Source organism: Oxyura jamaicensis, chromosome Z, assembly GCF_011077185.1.
Source record: "Oxyura jamaicensis isolate SHBP4307 breed ruddy duck chromosome Z, BPBGC_Ojam_1.0, whole genome shotgun sequence".
Taxonomy (NCBI): domain Eukaryota; kingdom Metazoa; phylum Chordata; class Aves; order Anseriformes; family Anatidae; genus Oxyura; species Oxyura jamaicensis.
In genome coordinates, this window is record NC_048926.1 from 74,983,344 (window position 1) to 75,009,062 (window position 25,719).

Here is a 25,719-nt window from a genome sequence, read left to right on the forward strand (position 1 = left end):
CCAAAGCCACCAAAGCACTGAGTCTCTGCAAACCTTTGCATACTGCACAGCATTTTTACACATTCAGAAGTTATCTACTGGCTAAATAAAAAAATAAATAAAATAAAATAAAATAAAATAAAATAAAATAAAATAAAATAAAATAAAATAAAATAAAATAAAATAAAAAAGAGAGAAAAAGCTCCCTGTCCTGTCACCTCAGGACTTTCCTCCTCCTTTTCACATGGCATGCCTTGTGTGGCACGTCAGGAAAAGTCTGTCTGGTTCTGTGTCAGGGACCAGACTGCTGAATCCTGCAGTGAGTTCAGCACGCGGTGTGCCATGACAAACACCTTTGCAGAATGATCTGCATAAGAGACATGAAGCTCCACTGAATGACCTCTCAAAGTGTACTGACAAGCTAAATTAATTCCAGTGGTTATGATCTCTATGATGTGTATTTCCTCCCACTTCCACCCTCTCTCTGTTTTAGGATGCATTTTGCCTGTAATTGAAGATAGCCTGCTGTGTCCTGAGCTAACTTGCTCACTGATTAAAAACACTGTAGTATGTTAATAGCTATGATTCAGTATTAGGTACAAGCAGCAGAAGATAAAAACAAAACAAAAAAAAGGAGGTAATTTCCTGGCAGATGGTGAGGCACATTGCTGTGTTCTTACCTTAAATCCTTCTGAAAAACTGCAACAAGTTTGCTGCTTTATTTATTTATTTATTTTTTCTACTCAGAGTCTCTTCCCTCGCAAACACCCCTGTATCAGAAGAGGGACCGCCCCTCCTCTTCCCTCAAAAGATCTGTCACCATCATGGAAGCTAGTACAAAAATAACTATACCTTTCAAACCTTGCTGATGTTGTGTGCATCTGAATACAAGTTTTGAATACATTTTGCTCCACAGTTCCTGCAGCATGGTTGACACCAGCCTGGCTCTCTCCAGCAAACAGGATAAAGGCTGTCTTTGCATCCACCACCTAGCATTAATTATCAGGAAGAAGTAATGGCACCAGTTAAGCTGTTTAGTAGCAGTGAGTCTGAAATTGCACTGTTGGAGTCAGGAATGATTTTGTCAATAAAAGTATGGAAGGCAAATATCTATTTCTGATGTTGTGCACTGACTGCATCATAACAATGTCTATGTATATGCTTATAGGAGGAAAAGTTTGCAGCTATTAAGCATATCTTTAGACCTGATGCCATCAAACAGCATGAATTACACCTGCTGTTACAGCCCATGCAGCGCTAGCCTCCACGGTCACGGTCACATGAACATGCCTCCTCCCAAAGGCCACTCCATTTGCAGTGTTGGTACTATGGTCACATGCTTGGAAACAGCCTGTGCCAGGAAGGTCAGACATTTCTGAGCCTAACTTCACAGTCTAGAAACATGAATTTAATGAAATTTGCTAATATATGGATAAGTGCAGGCACAATGATGAGAAATCTCTACCTTACAGAAACTGCAAAAAATGAAGAGTAAAACATAGATGATTGTCTCTTTCCCACTAGCAAGAATTCGTATCACAGAAGTTACAACCAGCCCAAAGCATGTGGCCAAATTTTTCAAATTGAGCGGAAAGACCTATCACAGACTAAAGATGCCAAGAAACCAAGCTACTCATTCAGTCCTGCAGAATAAATAAATAAATAAATAAATAAAATCAAGACACTCACAGGAAACATGGTGATGTTTCCTGCACTGTTGTTATGTTATCACATCACATGGGAAGCAAAAATTGTGTTTTAGACACAGACTACAAGATGCTTAAATAATAAATATTATGTATAATATTTATATATAAATATAAATAAACAAATAATAACCCATTCCCAGAATGCAGCACAAACGTTGCCAAAACTGCCACTGGAAGTTAATCCATACCCAGGAACATTTTTCCATCATATCCCTGTCTCTGCGGATAAATGAATTAGTCATTTCTTTTCACTAATCAGTGGTTAATTCACTTTGGCATTAAAGGCCAGTTATTTGCAGACACAGTTTAAGAGATGAAACACTCTCTTTTGCAGGCTGAGTGGGTTAATCCAATAGCATCAATTTCTATCCAGGTAATTTCTGCTCTCAGGATATCTGTACCAGTGAAGTAATGCACTGGTTGCGCACAAACATTTCCAGAGCAATTATTAAAAAAATAGAAAGATGCATTTCCAACCTGATGCAACAAATTAACAACAGGCAACAAATAAAGTGGCTAAATAAAAGGCTGAAAAGGGAGGGGAGGAGTGAGAAAGGGAGTAAAGAAAGGAGATATGTAAAATGAATAATGCAGTATTTTACACACTTCACAGTCATAAACAAATGACTAGTTAGTAGTAACTAACTTGGCAGCTGCAATGCAGTATTGATGTGTTTGGCCCAAAAACCACAGTCAGGTGGCACTACTCCTTCCCTCCTGCCATCCCCGTTTGGCTACACAGCAGGGTGATGAGGTTTTGCAATAATATCCATGGAGCTGGCGGCCACCTCCCAAGGCATGGAGATGTAGGAGCGCTACCAGAGCTGCTGCATGCACAGGATGTCCAGTGAGAGCACGTCAAAGAGCAAGCAGCAGGGCAGGCTGACATGGCCTTCTGCAGAAGCACAGAGGGGCAGCAGGATCCTCCAGCAAGACCACTGGGCAGCCAGTGCCTGCTACCTCCTGCCCAGCTGCTGGTGTGCTCTGTCCCTCCGAGGAGCAGCAGCATCCCAAAGTTAGGTCACGAGAGTGGAGATCCCCTGCTCTGGTTGTTCAGAAACATCCTGCTTTAATCCTGTGCTCATCATCTGTTTTCTGGCTTGTCTCAGGCTTTTACAATCTGAGCACTTGTGACATTGGCAGCCAGAAAAGCAGAAGGACAAAAACTTTCACAAGCCCAGACCTAACCCAGCCACTGAACATGTCAAAGCAGATAATGTTTACACTGCTGCTGCTCTGTCTTCAGAATGAAAAAGTCCTGAACAATTGTCTTGGAAGTTATTCAGCGTTACAAAATACCCACAGTATCAGGGATTTTATTATTGCTGTGGTCCAGTGTTAGCAATACATCTGTTTCTGTGTTTGCACGATGTCTGCTTTAATTGCACATTGCATACTTTCTGCATAATACATGCACGACCACATCTTAGCCACCAGCAGCATCAACAGTATGATGCTTGTTTACCAGCATGCCACCCCACAGATCGCTTGACTGAGAACAGTAACTCTGGCTGGAGCATTTAGCTTCCATGTAAACCAAAATAAGAACAAAAAACACCTTGGGAAATTTAACATCAACTTGCCCATTCATCTGGAAAGCATCTACCAAAAAATTTCAAGCATAAGAGAGCTACCTTAATAAATCCAAGTAAAAATGCAGAAATCCAGGAGGGTTATCACTAAAACAAAAAGAGGAACTCGCCTTTTCTACTCCTGTCTTTTGCTTTCAGTCAACTCACACCTCTACATCTCAAAGATTTTTTTAAAAGATGCACCAAGGGAGTTTGCAGCTTCCTGCAACTAGGAAAGACTGACATTTTCCATTGCCTCAGTCTTTCATGTTCGGGAGCACAATACAAATGTTAGCCTTCCTTAGACAGGGAAAAAAGGTGAAGTTTTCAGCAGTAATCCAAACCTCAAATTATTCCAGCACATGATAAAAAATGCCCTCATTTTCAGTAGGAGCCTTCCACAACACAATGATCAACAGAATACCTCAAAACGATGTCATCTGCACTTGCAGCTCAGCCTGTTCTTTGAAAAAATGACATCAGCCATAGTTCTCTGAATAGGGGCTCTGTAGCTGATCAGGAAGAGATCACTATTCTGGACTCAAGAATTAGTAATTCTTGAGTAATTCTTGAGTACTGCAAGACTGCTGCTAAATCTTTCAGTGACAGACTGCAGCCAGCAAAGAGCTCAGCAGGGAATGCAAAAATGTGTCAGGTGGAGCCTCCTCAACCAAGCCAAGCAGCCTCATGAACTCTGCAGAGAGAGTGGAACTGTCCCTTCTACCATTATGGAAGAAATCCACCGCATTACTCCTTTACCACACGCTTTGCTTATTTACAACGGTAAGAGACTAGCGCTATGCAGTGTCACTCCCTCTGAGAAATCATCTGCTTACATGAGGCAGGAGAAAAGCCTTCCCAATCATCCCAGCAGGGCAACATCAGAGCCTCCGCCCATCCGAAAAAAGAAAAGGTGGAAGATCAATTTGAATATTTATAGAAGAAAAAATCTCTATCCACAAATTTGCAATGCAAAAATTTTAGTAGACCGTACACTATCCTGAAGCATTCATCTTGCAGGGAAATCATTTCCATAAGCCATCCTGGCTTGCCTTTCATCATGCCTCATTGCCCTTTTGAAGATGACAAAAGCAGGCTGACCACAGCTATGCACTGGATTCCACCAAAGAGCAGACAGCTCAGACATCTGTAATTAACCTGTGCATTTGTGCCTTTCTCCTTTAGCTACTGTAATGCTGGTCCCCAGAAGCATCCTTCAGATGTCTTTCTGTGGCCACCACAAAGTCTCTTCAGTAAGAAGAATATTCCTAAGATTGCAAGCTATTCCTTTTTCTTGGAATTGTTTCAGTCTTTTGTTTTTGTTTTGTTTTGTTTTTTTTCTTGTTTCTTGTTGTTGTTGTTGTTGTTGTCGTCATCTGTTGGTTTATTCTGGCAAACCAAGAGCCTGATCCTGTGCCCATGAAATTCTCATGTGTTTTGTGGATGACCCTAATGACAGGCAAGGAAGGCAGGAGGACTCCCATTTCCCCAGGCATCTGCTACAGGTCCAGCCCTATTGAAGTCAGAGAGCCATGACCCCCCCTTGCTCTGCTACACATACCCACATGACTTCCTCCTGTTGGTTACTCATGGCAAAAGGTATTTGAGGAGATGGCTGGGAGATGTCACTACAGTGTTGGTGGAAGCAGAACGGATGCTTATTTGGCCAATCGGGACATTTGTTTTCAGATTAATGGAAAGGACCAAGAACATCCTGAAGGGAAAAAAAGAAAACATCTTCCCTCCTGTGTCAGTGGTAGCAAGAGGGTCACTTAAAAGGGCTTTTCTAAGGCACATAAACATCCCATCATGAAGGCAAGAAACTAGACATTGCTGCATCTTTTTTTTTTTTTTTTTTTTTTAAAGTGTTTTTAGTTTTCTGTGTCCAAAACAATTAACTCCTTTGCCTCAGGATATTTTAGAGGACTTGCATCTTTACTATTTTGACTTCTGCAATTAAAAAGCAAATGCTACATTTTACTAATAATTAGATAACACATTTTGAAAGAACAAGTCCACAGTATTTGGTATTGTAACATGTGAAATCATAAATGCACTCACCCTAAATCTTGTCAATTATGGTACAGAGTGAATTCCACCTAGCTGGAGGCTAATCCACAAGGCATGCAGCAGCACTCCACATTTCTCTGCATACTGCTCAAATGAGCTTCAAAGAACTCAGGAGACACTCGTCACATCTTATCATTTTTGCTAAAAGTGCCACCACCATGCTGTCCACAACTGAATCACGCTCCGTTTACCCTAGTGAACACAAGACACCTTTTCTCACTCTGCTACATATTGAGCTCTCTAGAATCTTATTTACCATCAGACAAAACTTCTGTTTGGTTTGTTTAGGTGTCCCTTTTAAAAGTTTTTTGTGTACTTCCTAGACCGAGGTCAGATTGCACTATCCATTCCCTCACTTGCTCAGCTTTTTTTCCTGATTATTTTCATGCTATTTCTGTTCTACAAGCATTGATTGGACAGCATTTTCTTGTAATTTCTCCATAATTATACGTCATCTTTTCTTGAATCTTACTGCTTCTCTGAAAAGCTTCTTCTGAGCTCTGTCTGAAAAATCGAAGAAATTCTGCATGGCTTCCTCAGTTTTCTCATTTTCCTGCATTTCCACCTTTTAAACCAACATGACAGCCTCTGATAGGCTGCCTTCCCATCACCAGTCAGAACCTCTAGACTCATTTTAGTCATTACCTATCAGCAGTATAGCTTCTCCTAATGACCTGCATTAATTCTTGCACATTAAAGACTGCTTAGAGATGCTTAGAGTGGCATCTACCACCACAGGGATGCTGGCTGGCACATATGTGTTTCTTCAGTTACATTAGGAGCTTCTTCACCAAAATAATCCGTTTGGCAGAAGATAAAATGAAAAGCAAACAGAAAAAGCAACTAATGAAAAAACAAACAAACAAACAAACAAACAAACAAAAAAGAGTTCTTTAATGTATCTGTACTAACCACAGCATCAGCTGCAAGAAACAATTATGGGCAGCAGCTGCTCTATTGTTTGCTTTCTCTTTCTTTCTTTTTTTTCACATTTTCTTTTTTTTTTTTAATTATTATTATTTTATTTTGAATCGGTGAATGTTGGAACAATAAGATATCCCTGAAAGTGAACTCCTGATTTCTTTCTTTCAAGTCCAGGAAATGTAGACTAGGAAAACGCCAGAGTAATAACTCATGCCGTCAATGAATTTCAACATCATCCCATTACTCTAAAATAAACTTTATAAAAGAATCACCAGAAAACAAGAGGAAAAATATGAGTAGACACTGACTGCTGGAAAGTAACAGCAATGTGCTCAGGCTTATGTAAACAAGTAACTTCAATGTGGATGGTTTCTCAGAGCACAACCACAAGGAAGCTGCCGTCATATGACAATGTTTTCATAATCTGCACTTTCATCGTAATGACTTCTGAAGTACCGAATGCTTCTAAAATAAGCTATTTCAAAACAATTTCTGAAACTCTTTCAAAATGGTTTATTCCTACAAACAGAGTCAAAATTTGAAGAGTTTAACTAATGGGGAGAAAAGTTCAAAGTCACCATGGATAGCTCATCCTTTAGGATGCATCATTAACTGTCACCAGCACCACTGGGGTGGGGGTGTGCAAAAAGGAAATGCAGTGCATACTTTTGTTCTCCTTCATTATAAACAATGACAAAACCCAGTCAAGAAGATGCTCACTGAAACCATTCTGAATGATGGGATTGAAAGCAGCAGCTTTCACACCACAGAGCCAAGAAGGGGAGCATGGCCTCACACAGGTAGCTGAAAGACTTTAACTCTTAGGGAACTCTTCTCATTATTTTGCTTAGTAATAAGTAACATGAAAGAAGACAACAGCAGACAAAGTCACTCATATCAAGGTATAAGTCACCATTTAAAATATTAAGATGCTTTTATCATTCCTCAGCAGGAAAAGCAGCAAGAAATACTCTTCATAATAACTTACAGATTTCTAGTATGATTTTCAAAAAAGAAAAAACAAAGTAATACAAGTCAACACTTCCATGGATCAGCAACATAGACTCCATCTGCTAACCCTACCTGACATGATCCACTTCTTGTTTAAAACACAAAGTAGTAGTAGTAGTCTGGCATTCTTCTGAAACGAGTTTGTATTCAGACATTCAGGCATTATCCTTTTCACTGGATAAAAAACATCTGGATGATAACAGAATGTCACAATTCTCTAAACAGCTCTGAGGGGGAACAAAGTTAAAGCAAATATACCCCCTCCACATACACACACACAAAACACATGTTCATTCTTCAGACAAAAAGAACCACCACGGAATACAATAATCTGGAAATACTGAAGCCAAGGAAGTCTGCAATTAAGCATGCCAAACGCCAAGCCTCAAATTACAAAACGTATCGTCTTAATATAGATCTGCATGGACACTGACCAATGGTGTGCAAACAGGAGTTTAATTAAGTTTATCTGAAGCAGAAATTTGCCCCCCACTCCACACAGAAAACTACATGAAAGACTGCAAAACATCAGCTTAACATGGTTCAGGACAGCACCAACACAGTGACTGTTTATCAGTCTCTCAAAACAAACTAGTAATAACACTCAAGCTGCTTCAGAAATATTTCTGTAACATCTGCCTCAGTTCAGATGACTGTTATCCTGGTAATTTCTGCTGCACTGCATTTTGCATAGTTAAGCCAAACGATGTTTGAAAGAACTAAGAACTGAAAATGAGAAAGAAAGATCTTAATGGTGGGGTTTAAATTCCCTGTTCTCACGTCACTGCTTTTTCCCAAGGCCACAAACAAACTTATCTGATGGACAGCAGTGACCCAGAAATAAGATCTTACCTTTGATCTCACCACAATGGAGGGGCAACGAACCCAGTAGCTCAAGACAACAAAAATCCTAATGTTGACAAATGAAAGGTAATTACTTCTTGCCCACCATGCAAGTCACTGGTGTGCTCACAACAATACACATGAGATTTGTGAGCCCATGATGGAAAACTGGGATTGGATGCTAATTTCTTGGTGGGGATCAAAAGGATTTCCTTTATCCCCCTAGTTCACACCATATTCCCCTCCACCTACAGTGCCTCACCTCTACCATCTGCAGTTTTTGAAGAACAACTTTTAGGGATGATCAGAAGTCATATACCCCCACAAGATCCTGAGACCAGTAGCTCCAGAGGTATTTACTGGAGAGCTGCAGCAGAGTATGGGGTTTTGGCCTCAGGTAGCTCATGCTGATCATTCCACGAATTCAAGATTTATAAACACATATCAGTTCTGAAACATGCCCTGAAAGGAGGCAGATGGATAAAACACCAAAATTTCATCACCTTCCCCTGCAACCCTTCCCCTCTCAATTATCAAGTTAGGTTTGATACAGCTCGGGCTTCTGCATATCTGAATACGCAGGTAAACACAGGGGATTAGCACGCAGCTTGACTAATTCCCTTTAAGAGTTGGCTTGGATTAACTCTGAGTTGTGTTTAGCAGACGAGCTTTCAGGGCATACAAGAGGTCACGTGAATTAAGTAGGTTGTTGTAAATTCACACCATACTTCAGTGATTACTCAGCTTCTCTGACTAGGTCCTCTCTCTGCATACATACCATCCAGCAGGAATGACATATTTCAGGCAGAGTGTCTGGGAGACACCAAGAATTCAGGAGGAAAACAAAAAAGCCAGAAGGCAGAATGCAATCAATGTGAGAACAACAATAAAAATAAAAATAAAAATACTTGTAACACTCATACAATGAGGGAAAAGTTTGTGTCCGAGGACTAGCTAATGTCTTTCTTACTTCTTTTCAGATACTGCTTTTGCAGATCTTTTACAGAGCAAAGAAAGGGAAAAAGTGGTTCAGTCAAAGAATGAAACTGAAGAACAATTGATTATTATAAAAAAAAAAAAAAAAAAAGAAAGAAAAAGAAAAAAAAAAAGACAAAACAGAAATAGTTTTCCTCAAACCTTCTCCTTGGAATTAACTTTACCACAGGCACAAACACTCAAGTGCACACACACACTCCAAAGCCTCATTACAACAGATAACAGAAGCATGAACCATGAAGTATTCCTAGGGAACCACTGTGACTCTTTTTGCAATTGTACACATAAACTAAGGAGTCCAAGGGATTCGGGCCACACAAGGGGAGCGTGCTGCCATCCACCCACCCTCCAGACTTTTCGGGCATCCCAGAAGGGCACCCAGCTTGTCCCTGAGAGTGAAGCTGAAGGTCCAAGCCCACTGATGATGATACATCTCTCCTGAGGCTCAGCAGCCTGCTCAAGATTGACCAAACTTTTGCAAATGTGCATGACAGTGCACTGTCTGAATCAACACTGTTTTGGAGAAACCCAGTGGTTGTTGCTTGGCCAGTCCCTGAGGATGGCCTCTGCTGGGTCCCGCACTAGCTCTGCCTCCAAGGACACTTCACTCACCCCAGCAGACAACCAACCACGCCTGCTGGGAAGCGTTCAGCAGTGTAACTCACCAAATCCTCAAAGTTTCCTGGTATAGCTATACTGGCACCCCCCTCTAGTGGAGACGCAGCTCACACCATTGAGAGTCCCCTCTGCACAGTTACGGAGGGGGAATTCAGATCAAAACAGAAATAACGGAGGGGGATATGGGGCAGGGATTGCTTCTGGCAGAGCTGTGGGAACCGGAGGCATAGCAGCATCACGCTGGGGCCCGCTGCAGACTGAGACACACCGCCTACCTTGGCAGCCCCGAGGAGGACGGTATTTTCTCTCCCTCCCTTCCCACATGCCTGCTGATGCTGAAACGCAGATGCTGTAGTGCCAAAAAAGCAACTGCTTTCCCAAAATGATCACACTTAGAGCCCCTTTGTGCAGTCTTTGTGGAGCACTCAGAAAATAAAAAATAGATAGGAATTAACCAAGTCTTTCAATCAGAAGTTTGTCACAAAAAATCTGGGCAACTTGGGTTTTGCTCATAAGAAACTACATGGAGGAGACACTGAGGATGCAAACACGCAGGGCCACAGCAGAAATGTTTGTCGAGGCATCTTAGTTTTAAAGCATTTCTGGGTGTTCAACAATCACATGGTTCCCTCCTGTCATCAGGTTGTCATCAGCTCACACAGCTCTCCCTGAATATTTTCCTCTAGGTTGAGCCTCTTCGGATGCTTTTGCTTGTGAAGCTTAAGCAAGGAACAGAAACACACTGCACTTCTTGGAGAACCAGGCAATGAGCTGTGCTATTCCTATCAACTGTTTGCAAAAATGCGAAGTTTCTACAGACCTTTTTTAAGCCTATTCACTAATTACCTGAATTGCTTTGATCACAGCAATATCCTGCAGTTTCAGTCACTTTGCAGTCTCAGTTGCATGGGGCATGTGAAATCAGATGCTACAATGGCTGTAAATTAGGAACTTGAGGGCAGCAAACAGATTGATTTGGAAAAGTCTTCTCCAGTTTGCATACTTTCTGTAAGGGGATACGCCCTGTTCTCAGGTGCAGTTTTTATGAATTCCATCCAAAGAGGAGCAAAAGGAACCTGATGTGTAGCCAGCCACATTGAGGCAGCCCCCAAAGCACAGAGGCTGTGCTCAGTGCAGGTCCAGGGCAGCCTGGCTGCAGCATTTTGGGAGGAACTGCAACCAAAAGCAGAGACCACTGAGCTCCACAGACAATTATGGAGGTGTCCTTAAAGTACAGCACATCACATTTACAATGGTATTCCCTGAATGCTGTATACCTATCTAAACACCGACTATCATTTAGTTACCCTGCTGCAATATCTGAGCAAAATGGTAAGCAAATCCAGCTTCCTGAACAAGGCACAAGAAGCACAGACTGTGTTGGAGTACTAGCCTTGTGTCTGCAAGAGTGTAGCAGTAAGTGGGGGAATTTTTCAAACTGTATTTTAGCATTATTCTGAACTTGACACATAGACAGAAACAGCTGACTGTCCCAAGAATCCCTTACTGAAAGCCAAGGCTTCCCTCCTTGACCGAATCTAAGTCATGTTGATGGTACACACATGTACACACATCTTTAAATGTGACTCCGAGTAGGTCCCAGGTGTCACTGTGGCACAGAGGACAAGGTCTGTACCTTCGTCTGGTTCCTCTTGACAGGATGGGAATTCTCAGTGTGGACCCAGGGAGATTTCAAGATATCTTCAAGTACCAGTAATCTGCCAAAAACCCATCAATCTGAATTGTCAGCAGAGCTGTGTACACATTTGCAAAGATATCTTCTTCCAAGTGCAGTATTCACATGCAACGTGGTATCACTATGGAACTTACTGTGCAACGCTTTCCTCTAGGATTTACAGACTTATTGTCTTCAGTCTGAACCTCTTTTGGTAGAGGAGTGTACAACAAACCAATTTCCCAAATGCTTTTGTGCTTCAATAATTAATTTTATATGTTTAAAGCTATGAGGCAACTACAGATATGTGCTAAAATGTTTAATCCTAAAGCATAACCTGAGGCAATGTAGTCAAATTGTCCCTCTACATCCTACATTACAGCTTCATTACCACATCAAAGCAATGCCTTTCCACTGCAGCTCACCTCACAACTGTACATACCTTGTAAAACTGCAGACCCAAAATCTCCAGGGAATTGCTAGAATCATACCTGTCATAAGATGCATGGGAACAGCAGCTACAGAAACAGGCATCTAGTACACGTGACCTACTTCTACTAGCTGCACTGCTGATAGAAGCACTCACTACAGCTGTACTGTCTCTCTCCTGTGACCACCAGCAGCAGACCAGAGGCTTCAGGACACCATCCTGTAGGTCCAACATCCAGGCTGAAAACAGACTGCATTACCCACAGCTAAACATACAGTGAAATCCATTGGATATGGACCCTATATCAATATCCCATCACAGCAGACAAATGACACTGACCACACTGGTGAGGTACGTAGGTGTTACTCCTGAGAGGTCAGCAGTCCTTCTCCTTTCCTGAAAATGCCAGTCCAAAGCATAACCAACTACATAAAAAATGGATGTGACCTGTACAGCACTTCCTTGACTGCTCAGATATGGTAAGTTTTTGCTGGAGTTCATGTTAAGCTCAGCAGCCTTAAATAATCACCCACCTTCAAAGGAAGGTACAAGTTTCACTTTTTTTTTTTTTTAAAAAAAAAAAAAAGCTGCACCTATCTTCTTCATGACAAAAAGAGGAGGAAAAAAAGAGGATAATGCCCTAGTTATACATACATTTTTCCATCCAGGCTGAAAACAATCATCCCCAAATGGCCAAATAACTTCTAAGAAAAGTCTCTGCAAACTGCTCCCATAAATAATGTGCTGGCACCATTTCGTATTTGACACACACTCCCTAAAAAGAGGGGGAGGAGGGAGGGAGAGGGGCTTACAATGAAAAACAGTATGCATTTCCTTTGCCAGACTTTTACCACTCTAAAAATCTCCAGCATTTTGTACAGAAAGATTTTGCCTTTGATGTCAATCCAATGCTTTTTTGCTTGCTCCTGCAAGCAGTACAGTATGCAATACATTTTCTAACTGGCAAAGAAACAGCGTACTGTCTAGAGAGTGCATGTGAAATTCACCCTACTCAGAGGGTCACCGCAGCATGTAAATTCCTAAGGAAAAGGCGAAATGGTGTGCAGGCCTCACACTGGTGTACTGCACAGGGGTGAACTTCATATGCAGACACCAAACTCATCAGCACTTTTTCCAGCAGGTTAGAAAAATGACTTCTGGAAAGGTTTGCCTGTTATTCCCAGACAGAAATAAAAGCAGAAAGACAATATTAGACTCGCATACTTGGCACCTTTGTATTTTTAAATAGAAGGTGAAAGCACCTCCAAATGTTATCTGGGGTATGCCACGTGGAAGCCAAAGAAAATAAGCAGTTCTAACGCCTCTCAAGTTAAAGTAACTTTAAACAAAAATAATCCAGTCGGTACAAAAATGTGGCACAGTTCTCACAAGTGGTACCTGTGGTGAAAACACCACATATGATGTGATGAACAATGTTCATTTTATGAAGAAATTCTTTTTTACCCTGGGGTAAAGGCACCAGCACTCTCCCATTTATGTGAGCTCACGTAATTGCCGACATTATCTGGGTAAAGAAGGAGCTGGATCCAGTCGAACGTGAACACAGGACTCAGAGAAATGTGTTTAACAAACCACTCCAGGCTGTGCCTGTCAAGAAATGCTGAAGACTTTGCACTGCTCCGAGCACGCCTATTGTTCCCCTATAGAGAAATGCAGTGCCTGAACCACCTCAAAAGGTCTTTTTCAAGAGCTTGTTGGAGAAACGCAATGATCACAGAGTGGGGACATGTGGGATGGGCTCATGTGTTTGCTACCTAAACTGGCACTAAATGGGCTCTTTTCCTTACCAGTGCTAAATGTTGAACAAACAGAAAATATATTTTCAAGGGTAAGAGGCACCAGATATTGAAGATAAAGACATAAATTAATCAGAGTGCAACCTTTCAGCCAAGCAATGACCTAGGGGTTGCAAGTTGGGTACGCGGCTCATCTGCTTAGGAAGAGCGACAGGATGTCAAAAACCAGCATTGGGTGAGAGCAATGAGTTCTTCATATACATTGACAGACCATTCTCAGAATCCTTCTCTAGCTTATTGAAAAATCAGAACAAGGCACCAGACTTGCTTCAGATGTTCAATTTCCTTCAGAACAGCAGTGAAAGAGGGGAATGTATGGGAGAAGCTACTACTTGTTTTAGAGCAATTGAGCTTGAAAGAGAAATGAAGAAAACCAAAATTCAAGTCCCCTGAAATCTAAACAGAAGAGCATCTCTTCTTCCTGGACAGAGATTTCTTCTGCCCTTGGAATAATTTCATAGTTCTGTCAGAGCGACACATCAGCCTTGGGTCAGATCCAAAGCCGTTCGATCTTGACACAGATTCATCATTGACATCAATGGGCCATTGATGAAGTTAACTATGAAAAAGCAGACAAAATGGGAAATGTTTAAGTTCAGCCCAAAAGGCGCACAACTGAGGCATGTCACCTTTTTGCAGTATCAACTTGTGATTCATGGAAAAGCAAAATTACACATGCATAATCACTACCACTTCAAGCCATCACCACCATTAGTTACTCATGATTAGGTCTTTCTGGAGAGTACTAGGCAGAGCTCTTTCCTCAAGTTATCATTAAACTGTAAGAACTGAAATGGGTACCTCACCTGAAGAAGAAGCAAACTTAATGGAAAGGAGATGAAAAAAAAAGAGGGGGGAGTGCAAATTGTTTTGTTTTGTTTTTTCCTTTTTTTTTTTTTCTTCATCTGTTACAGCTGCCTTTTGATAAATCCTGTGTTTTTGTTTGTTTCATCTTTTTCAACCACACTGTTTACTTTTTGAAGTCAATCTGTTCATTTCCTTCTCTCTTCCTACTATTAAAATGACAAAAAAAAAAAAAAATTTAAAAAATGAATATAACCCACTGTGAGGAAGACTCTGTGAAATAACACTACATACAAAGAACTAAATCACAAATAACTAAAGATGCTGCAGGGATCAAATATTGTTTATTCTATACTCTTCTCAGTAAAACAGCTTCTTTTCTCTAGCATTGTTTGTAGTTGCAGTTGAAGTCATTCATCTAGATAGATATAAACTCACTGTAAGCATCCCTTAAATTGCACACACCTTTCTTTTTTGGGAGGGGGGGAGAGGGAGAATTCCCATGAATATATCGAATTCCAGAATGTTTTTGGAAATGTTAAGAACAACAGCCTGACAGTACAGCCTGTTCCCACTCCCCAGTTCTGGGTGTCCTTGGACCATCACAAATACTGTGAAAAGTTATGAAGAGTTCCTCACCCAGCAACAGAGCTACACTCAGGATTTTGGCAGTGGCTGGTTTCACCTGCGGCCATACAATAAAGCAGCCAAACACACAGCAATGACACTGTACCAGCATTCAGTGAGTGCTGGCAGGTCACCACCTAGAGGTGCTCAAAGCCAGCTCTTCAGATACCTGATGAAGGCCGGTTACCTGTGGGAGCCAACAATCAAAGCTGCTGTGTACCCAAAGGTAGGATGGTGGTGGTCCCCCAGTGACAAAAGATACATGGAAGAAAAACTTTCTTTTCAGTTTAAACCCTTGAATGCTGGACAAAACAAGCTCAGTATGGAGGGGCTACAGAGAAACAATTAAGCATTCATTAAAGTGTTGTCAATGGTTCATTACAGAGATGTAAAAGCTGACCCTAAGTAACTCCTACCTAAGTTTCAGCTACAGGGCAACACCCCTGGACTCCCCACATAGTTTCTCACAGTGAAACTTACAGAGGACCAACTTAAAGACTGTTTTTTTACTTTATCCCATTTCTCTGTAGTGAAGGAATTGTATTTTAGTTAACAACACATTCTTGCAGAGCTATTGTTGAAACCCATGTGGCTGTAAGTGTCTTTGCTGACAGCGACAGGATTGCCTGTTACTGATGTCAGGTTCCCAGCATTAAAACTGGGTACACTGTCTAGTTTTGCACTGCACACGTGTTTTGTCTCAAAAGCTGTTTAACCATTCTATTCTCAATATTTGTTTTGAAGAGAGGGAAAGAAGGCAGACACCAGTCAGTACTTTTCCCACTCCATCCAGCACAATTACAGATAACTTTCCAGAACAAGGTTTACTGCAGCAGCCAAGGGTCTAACCAGTGCAACCTGCAATAGGGAGTGATAAGAGCAGCACCACGCTGAGCACAAAACAATTTCCAAGTATTCCTAAATAACATTTCCTCAGTTATCTGCAGCTGAAACAAATTTGCAGACAGAACAACCACAGCATATGTACAATTGCATAGGACAGGACAGTGTCAATCTTTTGTGGAGAAGGACAAAATCTGATTTTGAGTAGTTAATAATTAATAAAAGCAACAACAAAAGAGAAACATATCAAAAATTTCTAAGTCTGAACGTGCATCATTTAAGAAGAAATGCACAACATGCCTACAGCCAGTATTGGCAAGCTGCAGGAGAGAAGTTCAGTTACGCCTATGCAGACAGAGTGCTGCTTCAGCCTGTGGCTGGAATTGCCAGAACATATTGTTTTAATACTACACTATACCCATCCTAACACAGGAGTAACGAGGCTGCATGGCATGCAGTCCTGGCTGCCAAATTGAAACATGAGTCTCAGACCTGAGAGTGACTCATTTCAGACCAAATGGTATGGCGCACCAAACTGGACCTAGCATGCAAGAGCCTTTCTTTGAAAAGATACAGGAGCAAAAGTTAGTTAGAGCCAGCGGCTGCAGCCACCCCACTTCCCCGACCCTTTGGGAACACAGCATGCCTATAGAGGCTCTTGCAAGCTAGTTTGCCTTGAATCTTTAAAAAAAAAAAAAAAAAAAAAAAAAAAAAAAAAAAAAAAAGGAAGAAAGTGGGGATTAGAGCAGCTTCTAATTTATTCACAGACAACTCAGCTGCAAGAGAATTCAGAGAGGTGAGAGCTTGTTTCAACGAGAGCTCCACGAGACAAAAATGTTTAGATATTCCAACATTTTTTTCTGCTAAAGAACTATACAGAAGACTTTTCATACACTTTCACAGGAAGATTTTTCAGGTTTTCCCACTGCAGAGCTATCTGAAAAGAGCATGTAGAAAAGAGAGAGAGGAACAAAGCTGGTCCCTCTGGTTCCACCTCCCTCTTCTCCTTTTAGTTTGCTAACGGCTTTTGTCCTAAAGCTTTCCTCCTGCCCTCCACCCTCCCAGTCTTTCTCCTGTACTCCCTAGGCTTGTGCTTGCCATTCATCCTCTCCCCGTCCCACACCTTTGCCAGCACCACGAACACAGGAGTGCAGCTTCTGCCTGACTTTAGAGGGCTCATCGTCCGAAGTGAAGAAGTCAGGAGAGAAAGGTGGCAACCATTTTTTTTATTTTTATTTATATTTTATTTATATATATATATATATATATATATATTTACGCTGGGACTCTTTCCACTGTCTCAGCTTGGTATAACTAAACCCAAAGAGGCTTCACGGAAAAAAGAGAAAATCAGGACGAGCCCTAAGTCATCAAACAATGGTAGCACTGTTAGCGACCCTTAATCAAACAAGTGTCCATTCCTTATTCCAGGTCAACCTCGCAGGCGTTAGCCCAGCAGAAGCAGCGGTCCGACCCAGTATGGACAGCCCTTGAAGCCCACTCGCAACCGGCGCACCTCCTCCTCTTCCTCTTCCTCCTCCTCCTCGCACCGCACCGGGCATCACCGCACACCCACGGGACTTCAAAACCACTCTCAGAAACCAGGAACCCGGCAGGGAAAAGGGGCAGCAGTGGGCTCGGAGACCCCGGGGAGTGGCGAGCCGGGCACCCCTCCAGGGTCCCGGGGGCGCTTACCTGCGGGGGCTGCGCGGGGCTCCGCGGGCGCGGATGGAGGGAGCGCGGCTCCGCCGCCGCCGCCGGCGAGCAGGGAGGGAGGAGGAGGAGGAGGAGGAGGAGGAGGAGGAGGAGGAGAGGAGGAGGAGGGACGGGGAGGGACGGGACGGGACGGGACGGGACGGGACGGGCTCCCTCCGCCCCCACTCCGCCCGCCTCGCCGGGCGGGGGCCAGGTGCGCCCCCGCAGCCCCTCGCCGGTCCCCGCACGGTGCCGGGGGAGGAGAGGACAGACTGCAAGTTTTTTTTTTATTTTTTTTTTTTTTTTTTTTTTTTTTTTTGCTTCGGGGAAAAAAAAGCTTTGAAGCGATACGCAGCTGGAGCGACAGAGCTGCTGCTTCTGCGAAAGCGCCCGGACCTTCGGGAGATGTCGGCGGCAGGAGTTTGCAGGGATCGGTCCGTAGGTTCACCAAACGCCAGCAGCTGGGAAGGGGCAGTGTTGCACAGCGGGTGCTTTGTCCAGGCTTCGAGGATTTTTTTCATTATAGAAAAACATGTTAAAGCGTTTTTTTTTCCTTTTTTTTTTTTTTTTTTTTTTTTTTTTTTTTTTCGCCGCGAGTTTTTGTTGTCCGATAATATCCGATTTAGTTGGATTGCAGTAGCATCTAGAGGCCGCTTCTGCATGTGCACGCATCTGGTGCAACGTTTCAGTGCTTAGTGGCTGACATGGCTAGGTGTTCCTACATGCTTGTAGAGAGATTTTTTTAGAGATTACTTAGAGCTAAACACGGCGGCAGTGCCTGCAAGAGTACAAAAGCCTATAATGAAAGACCAAGCCCATTTAAAGCACTCTTTTCTTGTGTTTCTCAAGGAACCAGAAAACAGCGGTGGTAGCTATCCTGAAGACAGATCTTTGCTTGTGCACCATCAACACAGCGATGACACTGGCCTCAACAGTTACTGACAGGTATTGGATGTCAGTATGACCAGATCTCTTGTTGTCATGGCTGGCTGAGAGCTCTTTCCCTTTAGGAAAGAGAATTGAATGCATTTTTGTGCATCAACAATGGGTACATCTGTGTATGTGTGTGTATTTCACAAAGACAGATGTTTATGACCCACAAAATCCTGGACTTTATTCTGTGCTCAGCACTGTGCTTTAGCACAGAGATTGGTATGCAACATGCTCAAAGGACTTGTATTCAGAAAGCCATTGACTTGGCAAAATGTTTGGTTTCTTCTATGCTCCAAGAAAGTTATCAAGTGATTGCAGATGAGGCCAAGATGGATGTTCTGTCACGAGCTGTAATACCTGGTTTAGCATCCATACACTAAGGACCAGGTCAGTTCTTGATAGCTTCCCGTCAGTGCACAGGCTGCATCCAGTCTGGACAACTGCACACTTAAAACAGTATGGTTAAATCTGACAGGTGTTCTGCCCTTAGAGCATAACTGGAGTCATCTGCATGACACCCTGTTTGAAAAGCAGGTCTTCAGAGAGTAAAGGTGATTCCTCCAGTTCTGCAGCAATATGCTTTCCATAAGTAGCTTCATTGGAAATATGATTTTCCTTGACTTCTTGGGACAGGAACTGCCTGCATATGTCCACAGTTCCTATCCCATGCTCATGCAGTTGCCCAGATGCCTCTACAACAACCAAGATTAACACAAATTATCAAAGCTTCAAGTGAGGAATGACCTGACAGGGCTCACATGTTGGTGGTGAGACCTACCACCCTGAGCATGCAGGAGCATGTTTCACTGGGATGGTGCAGGTAGGAAGGCATTTTGTGGGAAGAGCTACAGCATCTGTGAATTGGGAATTACCAGCACTTAACTCCATAAAAACAATGTCTCACCTAGGATGGTTACAGTATGGCTTTGGTAGTCAGGACCTTCTTGGCAGTGACTTGAGTTACTGACACTTGAAGGAAAATAGCAGTCTTAGATGTGTTTGAAGGAAAATTCTGCTCTATGCATGAGATGGAATTATGTGATGGCAAAATGATGTCATACACTTAAAAAAAAAAAAATAAAAAAAAAAATAAAAAAAAAAGCATTTCTTAGTCCATAGAAGTGGTGAAATTATATACTTTAATCAGCAATAGCTCTCCAGTTCCTTTGATTCCTGTTAGTAGCTTCAGACATCCCTGAAACAGTGACATGTTATTTTTTAAGGGCTAACATGATTAATTAAATCTCAGTCCTCCATTCTTTCTCTGACTAGACAATATAGGGGATCTTCAGTAAGCTTAGAAACAGGCAAATATTGAAGGTCCAGGGAAGATCACATGGTCCAGCAGAGTTTAATGAATGTAACTTCTATGAGACTTGGCTATGCTGCTCTGCAGTCTGCAACGTGTTTCTGTAATCACATACAGATGTACTGAATCACATTAGATAGGGAAGTAGTTTTCACATCCTTCAGTCTGGAAAAAGCATTTGTTTCCAGAACAAGCCATATAAGTTCCATGTGCCTGGTTTTGTGAATCGATTCAAATCATAAATATGCTTAGCATGTACACACATTGATATATTTACATTTAATTCCCAGTGTTCATAAAGTTTGAGCTGAGTATCTGTAAAATTACTCATGCACTTCCAGAAAAGTTAGACATCTCATTCCTCTTCAGTCTGGGCCTGGAAAGTACCTCTGGTGTTTTTAATTAACAAATAAAAATTCAGGGAATTTACAGTTAAGATGTCTCTTCACTGTGGCACTTCTCTGTGCAGTGTACTGTGGAGTTCTTTTAATGATGGGTATTTCATTTCAGATTGGGAATGTGTTGTATCTTTTAGTGCAGTGGGTGTTTTGAAGGAAGTGTTAGATGAGAAGACAATTATTAGTATCTTAGTGAATAAAAAAATGGTGAACATCACTGTCTCTGAGATAGGAATGACTGGAGAACTTGAAAAATATTTTCAACATACACTTTCTATTGATCAGATGAAATGGCCTTATACGTAAGCATCTTTTAAAAATTTTCCAGTTTCCTAAAATACTGTGGTCCATAGTGCATTGCTGAAGCACGTGTTATGTTATGAAGAGCAGCAACAGCAATGCAGGCAGAAGAAATTACTCTCTAGAGTTTGAAATTTTACTTATTTGTTATACCTATAATACCAGAACCCCAGTGCTCACATTGGAGGTATCTGTTTGGAGCAGGGTGCAGAGAAGTTTGAGCAAATAACAACATTATCCCATGGCTGGAAAGTGTACTGCTCTCCTGAGCACCTTCAGATGGATCAAAAGTCATGCAAAAAACAAACAACACTACCCCAAAGCCACAGCATCTTTGTGTCATTGTAGTTCTTCTGCCCTGGTTCAATCTTATCCAGCTTCCTGCCATGTACTTAGAGATGCTATGTGCAGCATCCTATGAGCCATGGACTCTGAAACCTGGAGAGCTCTCAAGTCAAAGAGCTGCTTTTTCCACACAAATTCTCTCTCTCCCTGGCTCATGCTGCTCAGCCTAAAGCTTGTCCTGGTTCTCCCGCACCATAGCTGGTTGCTGGAAAGCTAACATGACTCTACAATGCCTGGAAGCCACGCCTTGCCTTTGGGAAAAGACTTTCTGCCCATGGCCATTCTGGATGGTTGTGCCCTACCATCTCTGTGACAAGATCTGGACCACGTCAAGATGTTTGGAGCAGCGTTGTGCCAGACAGGAGAGCAGCAACTATCTGGGTGACCAGTGTGTTGACTCTGTTTGCCCTGGCTCTTGCACCATCCATGTTGCCCTGAGATGATGTGGTGGTTTTACCTTGCTGGGCAGCTGAACTGCACCACAACTGCTCTCTCACTCCCCCTCCTTAAAAGAAGAGGGGGAGAAAAAAGTATGCTGGAAAAAAAAAAAAAAAAAAAAAAAAGGCTCATGAGTTGACATAAGGACAGGGAGATCACTCAACAGTAACCATGATGGGCAAAACAAGCTCAACATAGGCAGATTAATGTAATTAATTACCTATTACTAACAAGCTGGAACAGTGATAAACTAAAAGAAAACTACAAACACCTTCCCCCACATCCACCCTCTTCTACTTCATCTCCAAATGGTGCAGGGGAACAGGTAATGGGGGCTGTAGTCAGCACTTCATCTCCACCGCTCCTTCATGGTCCCTCTCTGTCCCTGCTCCATGTGGGGTCCCTCCCACGGGATGCCATCCTTCCTGAACTGAGCCTGCGGGGGCTGCCCACAGGCAGCAGCTCTTCAGGAACTGCTCCCACATGGCTCCGTACCACAGGGTCCATACATCCCCTGGGAGCAAACTGCTCCAGCATGGGTCTCCCATGGGTGGCAGCTCCCCCCAGGCCCCCGCTCCTGTGTGGGCTCCTCTCCATGGGCTGCAGCTCCAGCCTGGGGCCTGCCCCTGTGGGGGCTCTCCATGGGCCACAGCCTCCTCCAGGCCACATCCACCTGCTCCACCAGGGCCTCCTCCATGGGCTGCAGCGTGGAGATCTGCTCCATGTGGGACCCATGGGCTGCAGGGGGACAGCCTGCTCCACCTGGGGCCTCTCCATAGGCAGCAGGGGAACTGCTGCCGCATGCCTGGAGCACCTCCTGCCCTCCTGCTGCACTGCCCTTGGGGGCTGCAGGGCTGGCTCTCACCCCTCTCTCCCAGCTGCTCTTGCCCTTCTTGCACTTCTTTCCCTTCCTTAACTCTGCACCCTCAGGGGCCCCACCCACCATTGCTCATGGCTGGGCTGTAGCCAGCAGTAGGTCCCTTTTGGAGCAGCTGAAGCTGGCTCTGCTCTGACACGGGGCAGTTGCTGGGCTCTGCTCACAGAGGCAGCCCTGCAGCCCCTCCTGCTATCAAAACCTTGCCATGTAAACCCAATACAGATGATTGCACTGGGGTTTGTAAGACACTTTGAGAAAGTTATTGTCAGATATGCAAAGAAGCTCAACATGTTACTGGATAATCCGATGGTAACTTGCTTAGGACCGTAATCCTCAGCATTGCAGTTAATAATCTTTTGAGCCACATAACATCAAGTACTGGAGTGTGCAAGATTCAGTGGCTGTGTGGAGTGTGGGATGCTGGCATTGTTGGGGCCAAGTTGTCTGCCACTGCTGAAGAGCCCAATGTGGCATCTGCCCTTCTTCATTGCAGGTGTAACCAGCTTGTTGTCACTGCCCCTGTTTTGGGGAGGATGTGCATTTATACAAGATACTGAATAGCCCACGTAGCTACCAGGACACTTAAACCCTATTAGCATTTTGTTAACTTCACTAGGAATGTTGGGTTTTGGGGCATTTGGGGAAAACTGGAGGGTGACTGTTGTTCTCATTTGTCTCTTGGTCAAGCACAGGGCTGCCATGGAAGGACTGAAATCACCCTTCTGGTGAGGATGCAAGGAGACAACGAAGAGCTTTAGCCTCAGCAAGTGAAGCAAGATCTGGAGGAGTGCACTGCTTTGACACCCCTACTGCAGCCACTCCTTTGGCTGCAGCTGTGAGATGCAGCTGATGTAGAGTCCTTCCCCATGGACATCCTTAGCTAACACAGACAGCATCCAGAATGCATGATTTAACCCTCTGTGCCATTTCACCTGGAACTGAATGATATTTTGCCACCAGTATATTGAACACTGTACTCTTAATAAACCAGTAGGTTAATAATTTTTTTTTTTTTAATAAAAATAAAAAAACTTCAGTCTGATGGATGTCTCTGTATTGTATATAACCTTGTGCATTAATTTGGTCTGCTTAAATGTCAGATCTCTGAAAAGCTGCTGAAGGTTTCATTTAAAAAAGTTAAATAATAACAAATAAGAAAATCAGTCCTACATTAGAATCACTTTCATTTGGAGCAACAGTATTTATAATCAGTGTTGTTATTTTCACTTGAAATACAGTTTGCCTCTTCTCTCTCTTCCAGAGCTTTGGCACTAAGAACCACTAAAAGTTTTCCAAAAGATGCCGTGCCCACAGGGAGATTGGGAACACACATCCCCAAAGGAGAAGTGGCTTAGGACTGTTTTTGTTCTGTTCAGTAACAGAACAAAATAAATAAATGAATAAATAAGACCACTCCCCCCCAAAAACAAACAAACAAACAAACAGACAGACAAACAAATAAAAAAACACCACAGGACCACAGGACAGAACCTGTAATATTAGCTGAACTGTAAAGAATTTGGAAATATTCAGTTAATGAAAGCTCTTGCTTGAAGGTAAGATTGGGTCATTTATGTCTGCACAATAGCAGCCCCAGCACAGAGCATATGAATGCCAGATGGCTGGAACTGTTCCATTAATGAACTGATGCTTTCATTGTTCTGAATTTGATTTTGTAGCTTTTTGCTTATAATGACTTGACTGCAGTATTAAAAACCTTCTATAACCTCCCGATAAATTATTCAGTCCTCAGAAAGCAAAAGAGGAGAAGCCTCAGCCTCCACTTTCCACTGGTCTTAAATGGGACCTGCAGATGTGCAACACCTCTGGCAGTCAGGCTGATGAATACATTTCATTCTGTTTTCTTAGTACTGCCATTTAAATAATGTATGCAGGACCCACGCACAATATATGCTTCCAAGGCACGGGAAAATTCATTCCAGGTGACTCTGTTACAGTCAATGGGGGTTACCCAGTGATGAATATCGAGGACAAAAAAAAGTCGTGTGTGTGTGTAGGGAGAAATTCCTTCCAGATACATGAAAATACAGGAATGATGTCAGGTTCTGGGAGACACAATCTGCCCCTAGAGCACACACCCCCTTCATTAAATAACATTCCTATTACAGTAATTTACCCAGTCTCCAGGTTTTAATTAATGACCAGTCTAGGAGCTCACTACTTGGGTGTGTTACCACTGGCACATTCCTTTTTTTCTGGCTTGAACCTCCACTGTAAACTCACTCAGAGCTCCAACACTCAACTGTACACGAGATGCAGCTCCACCACAGCTCCGAGGCCACCTGCTCTCACAGACGGGCCTCCTGTAGTTAGGACAGCAGCACATCTCTGTCCTTGGCAGCTCACCTGTGATCCCCATGTCTGAACAGATGTTATAGACAGGAGCCTTTGGCATTCTGGTGGGGCTGCAATTCCTACTGCCACCAGTAAAGCCAGCTCTCTCATTTTTTTTAACTCCAATGTCAGCACTTTGAAGGCTGTACTTACCAATCAAGCTAAAAATATAGTAAAATAAAATGAAAAAAATAAAAAAAGAAACAAAATAAACATGGGAAGAAAGAGGGAAAGATGTCTTTCTGTTTAGAGCAGCATGGATGCAGACAGCTCACAAGACCCTGTCTGTTTTTTTCTGTTCCCAAGAACCCCCTATGCCCCCCTTTTTACCTAGTTTCCACTGAGGCTTTCAGGGACTAGTTCTGATGCAGCTGTTTGGGGCAGTATAACACCGAGAAAGAAGGTGGTTGAGGGATCTTTTGGTGTCTGCTCTCCTCAGCTCCCCCTTCAGTGCACGAACACAGGAGTACAAAGGTGAGCTACGATGGGAGAGGCAATGACACCGGGCAGCAGAGCCAGCAGCCCTCCGTGTGGTTTGCTTCTCCTACACTTCAGTTTTGCTTCAGATGCTGAAGGCAGGGGTTGCAATGCTGCTGACCTCTAGCCTCAAAACCAGGCTGTAAAATGGGATTCACTCCACCATCTAATTCTACCTGGATACTATGGGGTATCTGAAATGTGGCACAGAAGCGGAGGGTGCACACAGCATTCTGGAGGTCTTTCTGGAACAGGGTAGAACAATCTGGGGCATCTCAGGTGGAAAGGACATGTGGGTTTGAATCCAGCTCCATCCTAAGGGAGAGTGAGGAGAACCACCGTGACAGGGATGTCTCAAGTCTCTTCCCACCACCCTGGGAGCAAAGCCCACACAATCCAGAAACCCACACTGCACCCTTCCATCTGCTCTGCCTGCTGATGGTGGGAGATGAGGGCCACCACTCTGCCTTCCCATCAGCCCAACACTGCACACTTGGTGAAATACCCCCTCTCTGCCTCACCCATCGCAGAGGGAAGACTTTGGGCCAGCCCAGCCTCTTTAGTTAATAATTGAAGGCCTGTGTGCCTGCTGCAATCTGTTGTTATTTAGGGCTGAATCACTGCTTGTGTTTACAGACCCACACATAATATTTGCAGCATTTGTTTGCAAATGTT

The 25,719-nt window shown here is 43.1% G+C and overlaps 1 protein-coding gene and 1 long non-coding RNA gene across 5 annotated transcripts in view; one reads left to right on the forward strand and one right to left on the reverse strand.

Moving 5' to 3' along the window:
• Positions 1-17,726, reverse strand: part of LPAR1 (lysophosphatidic acid receptor 1) — a 71,946-nt gene extending 54,220 nt beyond the window's left edge. For all 3 annotated transcript variants that reach the window (XR_004746156.1, XM_035309890.1, XM_035309888.1), the window contains exon 1: positions 17,613-17,726. The gene's annotated coding sequence lies outside the window, so the exon portion shown is untranslated. The remainder of the gene's footprint in view (positions 1-17,612) is intronic.
• A 189-nt stretch (positions 17,727-17,915) lies between these two features.
• Positions 17,916-23,248, forward strand: LOC118156102. Of its 2 annotated transcripts, none has more exons than XR_004746158.1 (3): positions 17,916-18,146; positions 18,462-18,557; positions 22,900-23,248. It is a non-coding gene; the product is annotated as an uncharacterized LOC118156102 (long non-coding RNA). The 2 variants fall into 2 exon arrangements; XR_004746157.1 differs by having other exon boundaries at positions 17,918-18,146; positions 22,905-23,248.
• The last annotated feature ends 2,471 nt before the right edge of the window (positions 23,249-25,719 follow it).